We start from the raw sequence: 11,189 nt of genomic DNA, 5'->3' as shown, positions 1-11,189 counted from the left end.
TCTACTGAGAAAGCTTGAGGGGATCTATTCCTAGAATTCATTAAAAAGAGAATGACAACTCTATGACTTGATAATTTAGTCACTCATCTGCTTCAAGGAAAATGTTTGGATTTGATGAAATTTCTTTCCTTTTTTTTTTAACAGTCTTATTGAGATATAATTAACATGTAAAAATTATATATATTTAAGGTGTACAACTTGATGTTTCAATGTACATATATATCATGTAACCATCACCATAATCAAGATAACTAACATATCCCAGTATCTGTCATTATAAGGATGGAATGGAGATTCTAAGCATACTCCTTATTTCATATGAAAGCCAGGGTTCTACTGGGATTGGTCTTGAATTGATTATTTAAGGTATGAACATGAAGGCATTATGTTTATGAATGGTAGAAGAAAAGCTTGGAGATAACATTCTGCCATGTAATTACCTAATATTTCTGCAGCATGTCCATAAAGTGGCACATGTCATCTGGAAATATATATTCAAATTCAAGAACAATACACCAGTCTAATTCAACTTACAAATAGCATTTATTGCAGCAGCTGTGGATCAAATACATATCTCTAGTCATCTAGCAAATGGCTGAATACATTTTTTTATGATAATATGACTACTTCACTATAGGAAAAAGATTACCATAATTGTACAAACCCTGTTTTCCCTATTTCTCAAATCGAGAGTTATATATTTTTTCCCCTTGTTTCTTTCCTTTCTTCTTCTTTTTTTAATTTTTTTTGGTATTTCCATTATGTATACACTGAAAAGTAAACGCTGCTGAGTTAACTTACATTTTTAAAAAAGATTTATTATTTTAGAGAGAGAGAGCGAGCGTACACATGAGTGGGGGGATGGGGCACAGGGTGAGAATCTCCAGCAGACTCCTCGCTGAACACAGAGACCAATGTAGGACTGGATCCCATGACTCTATGATCATGACCTGAGGTAAAACCAAGAGTCAGCTGCTTAACCGACTGAGCCACCCAGGCACCCTGAGTTAACTTACGTTTCTTAAAATTTCATTCTTACTGTGTTAATGTTTAGGTAACTACTGATAAACCAGTTCAATTTTAGTTAAGTATAGATATAATTGGATATTTACTTAGAGTTTTGACATCTTTTTATCTATAGTCAAAAACTGAGTTGAAGAGAAATACCTATCTCACGAGTAACAAATATATATTTTATATGTATATGCATAGACAACACATTATAAAAGTAATAAATAAAAAGAAAATAGGGCATGCAGAGACATACATGGTAAAGAAAATAGCTTGTTTCCATGGTGTGTTCCTCCTCCTAAACAATAATTAATGATTTTATTTAGGGAGAATTTAAACTGCCTAACAAAAATATGTTTACTTATCTATTTTTTTTGCCATATGGAACCCAAACATTTTCTCTTGACCACAGGTTACTTATTTCATTTTTATAAGGGGTCACTCTCTAAATAGAATTCACTGATATATAATGCATACAGGAAAACATATCCTTTACCTAAAACAAAATGTTTACTTGAGGGTTACAAAAATCAGAAACACATAAGTATACTGTAATAAAATTAAAATCATTTGTTCATCAAAAGGTATTTCTGAGTAAAACCCCAAGACTCCAAGTGGAAAAACATATTTGCTATCCTTTATCTGACAAAGTCTTTGATCCAGAATATATAGAGTTCCTTCAAATCAAAAAGAAAAAAGAAAATAGATGATCCAATAGGCAAATAAAATAATTGCAGGCACTTCACAAAAGAGGACATCCAATCTATCAGTAAACACATGAATATGGACTCACCTCATTAATCATCAGGGGAATAAAAATTCTAACAGTGAGATACTACTAAATAAACAGAAGGGCAATAATTAAAGATATGTAGAGCAGATAGAATTCTTAAACACTGCTGCTAGGAATATAGATTTGACAAGCATTTTGTTTGGCATTATTTACTAAAATGGAATATGTAGTTAACTTCATGACCCAGTAATTCTTCTGCTAGTTATAAACCCAATGCAAATGTTACATATATTCACTAACATTCATAACCCAGAATATTCATAGCAGAGCTTTCATTCAGCCCCAAATTGAAAACAACCCAAGTGTCAGTCAACAGTGGAAAAGATTACATTTGAAATATTTGTTCATACAATGGAGTTCAATATAGCAATAAACATGAATAAACTACTACTATACTTGATAACAGGGAAGAATCATATTGACATACTATTAGGTAAACAAATCAGATACAAAGGAATAGTACTGTACGATTCAAAAGCAGACAAAACTTATCTCTCAAGTTATTCTAACTAATGTGGGTAGTAATTACTTTGGGTAGAAATAACGCCTGCAAGGGTACACAGAAGGATTTTATGAGGTGCCATTTTTAAAAATTAATTAATTAATTAATTAATTAATTAATTTAATGAGTTTGACTTTTTTAAATTAAATTTGTTTATTTATTTTTTGATGTAGTGTTCCATGATTCATTGTTTGCGTATAACACCCAGTGCTCCATTCAATACGTGCCCTCTTTAATACCCATCACCAGGCTAACCCACCCTCCAATCCTCCTCCCCTCTAGAACCCGAGGTGCCATTTTTAATGTGAATGTGGATTACACAGGGATATCCACTTTGTGAAAATTAACTGAGCATACATATATGAAGATAGAAATGTCACTTCTCTGTATTTATGTTATACTTATGATTTGTCAGACAGTAGGGGTCCTCCTTTGTTTCACATGCAAGATTCAATAGGTAAGATTATCCCAGCTTTGTAAAAGTTGACTTTAATAATTAAATCCAATTGCACTACTGAGTATTTACCCCAAAGATACAAAAGTAGGGATCCGAAAGGGTACGTGCACCCCGATGTTTATAGCAGCAATGTCCACAATAGCCAAACTATGGGAAGAGCCAAGATGTCCATCAACAGATGAATGGATAAAGAAGATGTGGAATATATATACAATGGAATATTATGCAGCCATCAAAAGGAATGAGATCTTGCCATTTGCAACGACGTGGATGGAACTGGAGGGTAGTATGCTGAATGAAATAAGTCAAACAGAGAAAGACATGTATCATATGACCTCACTGATATGAGGAATTCTTAATCTCAGGAAACAAACTGAGGGTCCTGGAGTGGGGGGTGGGGTGGGAGGGGTGGGTGACTGGGTGATAGACACTGGGGAGGGTATGTGCTCTGGTAAGCGCTGTGAATTGTGCAAGACTGTTGAATCACAGATCTGTACCTCTAAAACAAATAATGCAATATATGTTAAGGAAAAAAAAAAAGAAGATAGCAGGAGGGGAAGAATGAAGCAGGGGAAATCAGAGGGGTAGACGAACCATGAGAGACGATGGACTCTGAAAAACAAACTGAGGGTTCTAGAGGGGAGGGGGGTGGGAGGATGGGTTAGCGTGGTGATGGGTATTGAGGAGGGCACGTTCTGCATGGAGCACTGGGTGTTATGCACAAACAATGAATCATGGAATACTACATCTAAAACTAATGATGTAATGTATGGGGATTAACATAAGAATAAAAAAATTAAAAAAAATTAAAAACAAAAACAAAAACAAAGAAAAAAAATAATTAAATCCAACCAACAACCCTTACGAATATAGAAAATTCAGGGCACAGAATAGAGTATTTTTAAAAATCTGCTTAGCATCATTGGTAAAATTCCCTGGCATCTGGACCCTGAACCTTTTGTGGTTATTATCTTATGTGGTTGATTCTGCACTAGTATATCCCTTTCTTCAAACCTTTGTCACTAAACTGATCCCTGTTTATTCACTTTTTCAAGAGTAGGGAGAGACTCAGCATAATTCTGTCATGGACCACATTTCAGAATTCCTGTGCTTTAACTCTCTTTAACCTGTGCACCCTACATCTCTGAGGAATCAGGGAATAGGCATTCTTATGATCAGTGGCAGACTTCTCCCCAAGTGGGGGCTGGGATGGGTGGGCAAGGACAAAATGTAAATCCCTATCGGTGAGAAAAAAACACTTCTTGTTTGGAAGTGAGGATGAAAACATAGCTCTATTTTGTCAGTTGTGTATAGCTAAGCAATCGTGCCTTTTTATAATTTAATGACTTAGTTTACAAAATTAAGCCAGTTACTTTGACACTCTGACTTCTAGTTACTGGTTTTTTAGCACTACCATGGACTTATCCTCTAGGCAAGGTGAATGCAGGATTTGTTGGACCCAAAGTTCATATAATCTGGAGGCACTCTCTAAAAATATATATCACAAAATTATGAATGCAAAATTAGGTATGCAAGTGAAGTTTTATTCAGAATGATAACATTTTACTTGGTTGATTCAAGTAAGGGCCCAGTAAATGAAGAGTGCTAGACTTTATGCCTTCCTAGTTTATTATTAATGCTACCTCCAGCACAGGTATTTATTCTGGCTCTATTTTAGAAAATTCCATACTTGAGTGCTGTGATACGTATCTCTGTGGTCTGCATCTAAACCTGTTTTCATCCTTTAAAGTTCTAACTGCAGGTATTCTTATTTGAAAAAACAGCCACAACCATCTCCTATCCTTAATCAGTGCTTCCTTTCCTCACTTTCCCCTTTCTGAGGTCTGCTTGTTTGCTATTTCCTTTAAAGGAATGTCCTTCTGTTACCTGCATGCCCATTTTTCTCACATCTATAGGACTTTGCATGTGCTGGTAGCTTTATCTAAAAGACCTGCCCTCCTTGTCAGAGAAAGGAATTCTTATGCAATCTTCAGGGTAGAGTTTCACCATGATCCCCCTTGCATCTTGGAGTACCCTTTCCTGCATGCCTCCACTGTAGCATTCACCTCATTGTGTGTGGGGTTTTTTTTTTTGAGTTTTATTTATTTATTTGACAGAGACAGCGAGAGAGGGAACACAAGCAGGGGGAGTGGAAGAGGGAAAAGCAGGCTTCCCATAGAGCAGGGAGCCCGACGTGGGGCTCGAATCCAGGACCCTGGGATCATGACCTGAGCCGAAGGCAGACGCTTAACAACTGAGCCACCCAGGCGCCCCTCACCTCATTGTGTTTTGACTGTGTTTACTAATCTTTCTCACAAACTGGATTTCTCAAGATCCTCAAGAACAAGGATTTTGCCTTTTTATTTTATATCTCAGGCAGAGGCACAATAATAGATCCATACTACATAATTAGGCATGTATGCTGACTGCTTAAATCTTACATTATAAATCCTATTTTTTGGTGAAAAACTACCATGACAAAATATGACCTGCAATCATGGGAGTTTTTGTTTTATTGTCCCTGTGAGCAACATACGTACATATGTATGTGTGTGCACATGTGTTTTATTATATTATTGTGACTTTGTGGGAGACATTATGTGAAAAGTGGAATACTGAATATCTGTTTTCTGAAAATATGCTGAAATAATATATAACATTCTTGAATGGAAGAATATTTGGAAATCACCTGCCCTGATCTGTCTTCTCACTTCCAAATAATGTGTTTCAGTATTTATTCAAGAAAAAAAAAATCTGGTTGCCTAAGTAGCTGCAGATCACCTTGAACAGAAACATCCCAACTGTTTCAGAGAAAAAAATATGGCACTATTTATGCTTAAGAAACAAAAGGGAAACCATCCTGAATTAATATATAATGAAGGAAATGGTAATTATCTGATCCAAAGGTTTCCTGAATCTCAGAGTTCTAATGTCTTTTGGAACTGCTTCATGCTGAGAACAATACATACAGAAAATAATGTGAAATGAAGCCATGTTGCGGGCTCTGGGGTTTTACAAAAAGTTACTGTCACTTTTAAGAATGATCATATAAGGCTTTGTCCTCCAGCTTCAGTGGCTAGCTCAGGCTCAGTTGCTTTTGAGTATGCTGTATTATTAGAAACATTATGGAGAGAACCAAATGCCTCAGTCTTAACTCTATGCAGCTCCTAAAATAGAGATGGGAAGCATCACTGAATGTTTCTTAGCTGAATATTGTCATAAGAGGTAAACGAGGTTTCAACCCTCTAAGCAAATATAATCCTTCTTTAAAGCTGTTCTCACAGAAGCCAAACAGTCAGTTTAGTCACTTCACCCAGTCTTTATTTTTAAATATCCTGCAATATAAGTCAATTAGGTGGATTTCCTTACTTGACAGCAATAGATGACACAGTAGATGTCCTTGTGCATATCCCATAAGCTCTTAAAATCATATTCTAGCTTAGTGACATAAAATCATTTTGGTTTTAATGTAAGAGCCAAAAGAAAAAAAAAAATGATACCTACCTGAGTAGCTTATTAAATATATCTGGTCTAGAAGCTAATCTTTCCTATTACTGGTCTGAGGACTTAGGAAGTACTTTGGGTCAAAATCCTTCAAGCTATGTTTAACTGTAGAAGAAAATATACTTAACTACTTTGCTTAAATAAATGTCGTTTAATTTGTTTTACACTGATAATGTCTAAGTAATCCTAAAACTAAAACAAAACAAAACGAAAACCAGATACAAATTGGATGCTTGTTCTAGGGGAACTGAGAGGATTATCAGCAAAATATTTTTGTATCAAGTACATCCTAAACCAAGCCAAATTCAATACAGCTTCAGTCCTATCTTTTCTTAAAACATTTCTTGATGACCCAGTCCTCATTAAACAATCATTTTTGTGCATTACCATATGTGTTATGGCTTTTACATCTTAATCCTATGCAGTGTAAATGATAATTCAACAACTCCTCATCATGACTGAGAAACTTTTTCTAAAATCAGTTTTATATTGAATTTTCTCTAGGAGATCCTCTGCTCCCCAGCATTTAGCAAAATGTAGGAAGTAGATCTATAATTTACAACTATGATTGAATCTCTATTCTCTTTACATGAAAAAAATGTTTAATTTGAGCCATCAACCAAATTTCCTACTGCACAAGAATCACTAGGTAAATGGGAAACTTTCAGTTCACCAACTTCCAAAAAGCTTTTTAGAAAAGCTGAAGCTTCATTCTAGCTATCATTTCAGAATTTTCAGCACTATGAATTATCACATCACCTTGACCAAGAATTTTCAGCTTACACTTTGAAATATTCAGTATCACTTTATTACCACCATGAATGAAATCTTGCTCATAAACACAGTTACCTTTTCATGGTCATCTTAAAAATATATTCACTACTGTCTATTAGGGAATCCCAGTTCAAAGTATTTAGAAATCATGTCCTGGCAAATTAAATTATTATCTACGTGTGATGGAATCCTCATTTAGAGAAAACAATTATTCAGCAGAGTTAACTTTGAGATTCAATAGCTGTGCTTCAGTGATAGAGATCTATGATAAAAATGGACCCCAACCATTACAACAGCCATGACTTATGAGCTTGGGGACAGCTGACATTGATGCAAAGTAGAACTTCTTATTCAATACTTAGGAGGTACAAAACACTATCTTATCTTAAGTCCCAGGGGAGTCCTAGATGTGCACCATGCATGGCACATTCTTAAAACCAGCATACTGAGACTAATACGAGTGATAAAAATTATAAGAGAAACTACAAAAACCTAATGACTCTCAGCCTATTGTTAATGACAGCGATCCAGCAGTTTACACTGTAGCAGCTGTATTTTTTCTCCACCAAGAATCTAAAGACACACTCTAATATTTACCTGGCTTGTAGTACTGGGTTATTCTGAAGTAGCTTAAAAAGTTCCTTAAGCTATCTGGACTTCAAATGAATAAGTATTAAAATGAGGCAGTCTCCTAGTGTTTACTTAATTCTAATATTATCTAATTCTAATCTTCATATAGAACTCAACATTAAGTGTATGCCCAGAGTACATGTTCCTGCAATAAGAATCCACTATATAATGTTAATCCACATTAACACACTAGCGTCCATAAAACAGCAATACTCTGATATGCTGAACCAAGTTTCTGGATATTCATTACTTTGTTACTATTAGATAGTATTATAGCTTTTCATTTAGGAAAATTGAGTGAATAAAGAAAATGAAGCCAAACAAGTATTCTAATAATGCAGAAGCTGTTCCTCTAAAGTGATTAAAATGTGAGCCCAGTATATTCTGCATATTTTTAAAACACATATATGATTGTTTTTTCTTGTTTCTAAGAATATCTTTCAAGATTACTTAAGGCTAGTTGAATCTATTCCCAGCCCAAGTTAGTATCAAGTTACAAATAGAACTTACGACAAAATAAATCATTCATTTTATCTATAGAATGGCTTTTATAATTTGTTCTAAGTGTATATTTTCCCTAAATGATTCAACCATTTGTGTACCTAAAATAAATGAATATTATTTAACTGGGAGCACTCTTTTTTCATGTAAGCTACAGCAGAGATTTCTAATAGACTTAAAGAATATTTGGCAATTCTTTCATTGTCTAATAAACCTATCTGCAGATATGTTATTATGTCTTCACAAAAACTTTCTAAAATACTCATATATTCTTTCTGGGCAGACACTGTGCAAAGAAATATCACTTATGTTGGAAAGATTCTAATTTGGTTAAGGAGTGCCATACATTTTGACTATTGTCTCACTTTTTTTCTTCTTCTAGATTTGACAAATGCATTTTCTCCAAAAGAAAAATGTTTTTCAATAAATATTTCAATCTACTGCAAATGAAATTTTAGGAAGAGTCAAAATTGTACTAAAAAGCTTTTCATTACCTTCTTTCTATAAAATTTTCACTAGTGGGAGGAAAAAGGCCTTCAATTAAAATATTTCTTGCATATGCTGAAGTATTATGCTGATTTTTAAGATATTATGAAATTCGTGATATTTTTATTTTAGCTTCATCATATTTTGTTGGTTTTTTTCTGACCTTGTCCACCTCTGTAAGTCTCTTCAGTAATTATTTTCAATTTACCCATTGGGAATGGGAGCTGTTTCCTGCCAGGAACCTAACTAATGTACTCTTTATCTCTTAAAAGATGAACTAGGGGCGCCTGGGTGGCTCAGTCGTTAAGCGTCTGCCTTTGGCGTGGGTCATGATCCCAGGGTCCTGGGATCGAGCCCTGCATCAAGCCCTGCATTGGGCTCCCTGCTCTGCGGGAGGCCTGCTTCTCCCTCTCCCACTCCCCCTGCTTGTGTTCCCTCTCTCGCTGTGTCTCTCTCTGTCAAATAAATAAAATCTAAAAAAAAAAAAAAACGAACTAGGTCAAAATGGAATTCTGATTTGTAGGGAGGAAATTTATACTAAATTACAAAGGGCAGTTATATTACTCATAAGTCTTTCAGTTCCAAATGTCATAAAACAACCTAACATGACTTTTAAAACCACAATAAGACAAAAACAGAATAAACAATGAAATATATCGGCTCTCTTAGCCATCGCATGGTGTCACTGGGTTTCTTACTTACCCTTTCACTTCTGTTTTCAGTTGTTTGGCTTCATTGTCTGGTGAGAGCTCTCTCTGTGGTGGGAAATAATTCTTTAGCCACTCAGGCTTACATGGTCCATACAGCTCACAGTCTGGAAAGGAAAGAGACAGTCTACCTCTCATCTCTCATACCGATCTCCTCAAAAGATCCCCAATTTACCCTACCGGAGCTACATGCATACTCCTGCACCAGAACTTTGGCCCAGGTGAATAGCATGCTCTAATTGACTGGTGTGGGTCAAGTATTTGAGTGCTGGTTCAGGAAGGGCAGTTCTCAAAGAAAAGAGGTGGCACAGACAAAAAAAAGCAGATAACCTAAAATAATTTTGCAAATATAAATATATTGTTATCAATATTCATTCATTCTTTTGTACATGTACCATATGAAACAACAGCTGTATACCAGCAATTAAACAAGGGTCCTGTTTGGGTATATGGGGAAAATACTTGGTATAGATGAAGACAGAAATAACAGTGTGAGTTTAATATTGGAATTTTCAAGAACTTACACTTCAAGGCTAAGATGGAATTGTTTTGTAGGGTGGCTTGATTTACCTCTTTTCACATCTTCCCTGTATCTCATGCTTGAAATGGAGATAATCATACACAGACTTGTAAAACATTGCCATGGTTTATGAGAACCTTTCTTCCATTAGGTTGAAGATACAGAGTTTAAAATATAAACAAAGAAACAAACAAATAAAATGTGTGGTGGTAGAGGTATTGCTGGTGGTGGAAATGAGTAACATGAAATCATTAGTCGATTTCATCTGAAAGTATTCAAGCCTGCCTCTAGCTAATTATAAGAAGACACAGAATAGAGTTGACATTGCAAAAACGATACTTGCTTTTTCCAATCTGTAATGCCTGTACAATTCATTTATTAGAGTTCGTTTTCCGTCACTGAATTTATGTTTAAGTTGCTAAGGTTAGAAGCTGTAGAAAGGCAATTATATTTCTGATTTGTAAATAATATGTCAGCAAAATTAAAGATGTTTCTATATCTTAGTTTGTTAAGGTAGCTCCATAAAATATCTTCATAGTGCAATGTATTACATAATGTAATATATATACATTTTATATACAGTGCACAGTAGTATAGTATACTATGTTCTTTTATTTGTACATACCATACCATATATATTCTCACTGCTCAGTTTACTGTATGTTGGGGAGCTCTGTTCACCTAGATGTGCTCAATGACCAGAGAATTTACATCTAAACTCTTAAGTTCAGCATTACTCTCTGCATTTTTAAGCATGTGCAGTAAAAATTCGGCACTCTTTTTGGGCCACCAAGCCTGTGTGCAGCCCCACTCTCTGGCCTGCGCACACCTACCAACTCCACCATTGTAGGGATGGAATGGGACACACTGCTTCTGCAAAGTGAAATCCTTCAGATACTTAGTGGCTTTTCAGATAGGCACATACACTTGATGGCCTGGGAAGTTTCAGGTGTGTTCTTAAAGTGAACACAAAGATTTGAACCTCTTGATTTGCAAGGTTTTGTAGGGTTTTCTGGATCAAGTAGATAGCAAACCATTTTCAGAGATCACCTCAGGCCACTTATGGAAGAGCTGCTTGAACATTTGATTACTGAGAATATATACATAGAGAACCCGTTGAGCTGAAGTCATATTTTCCAGTCTGAATAAAGAAGGATCTATTTGTTTCATCTGTTTAGAAAGTATTGGAAATTATTTTGGATATTTATCTAAATGTTATGCAAAGTGGATCTTTTTGTGGTCACCACCTGTCATGAATTAGGCAAATTCACAACACACAGTAGGAACTAAAGAATGGATTTTAC

Source organism: Neomonachus schauinslandi, chromosome 12 (assembly GCF_002201575.2).
Source record: "Neomonachus schauinslandi chromosome 12, ASM220157v2, whole genome shotgun sequence".
NCBI lineage: Eukaryota > Metazoa > Chordata > Mammalia > Carnivora > Phocidae > Neomonachus > Neomonachus schauinslandi.
This window is presented reverse-complemented; position numbering follows the sequence as displayed.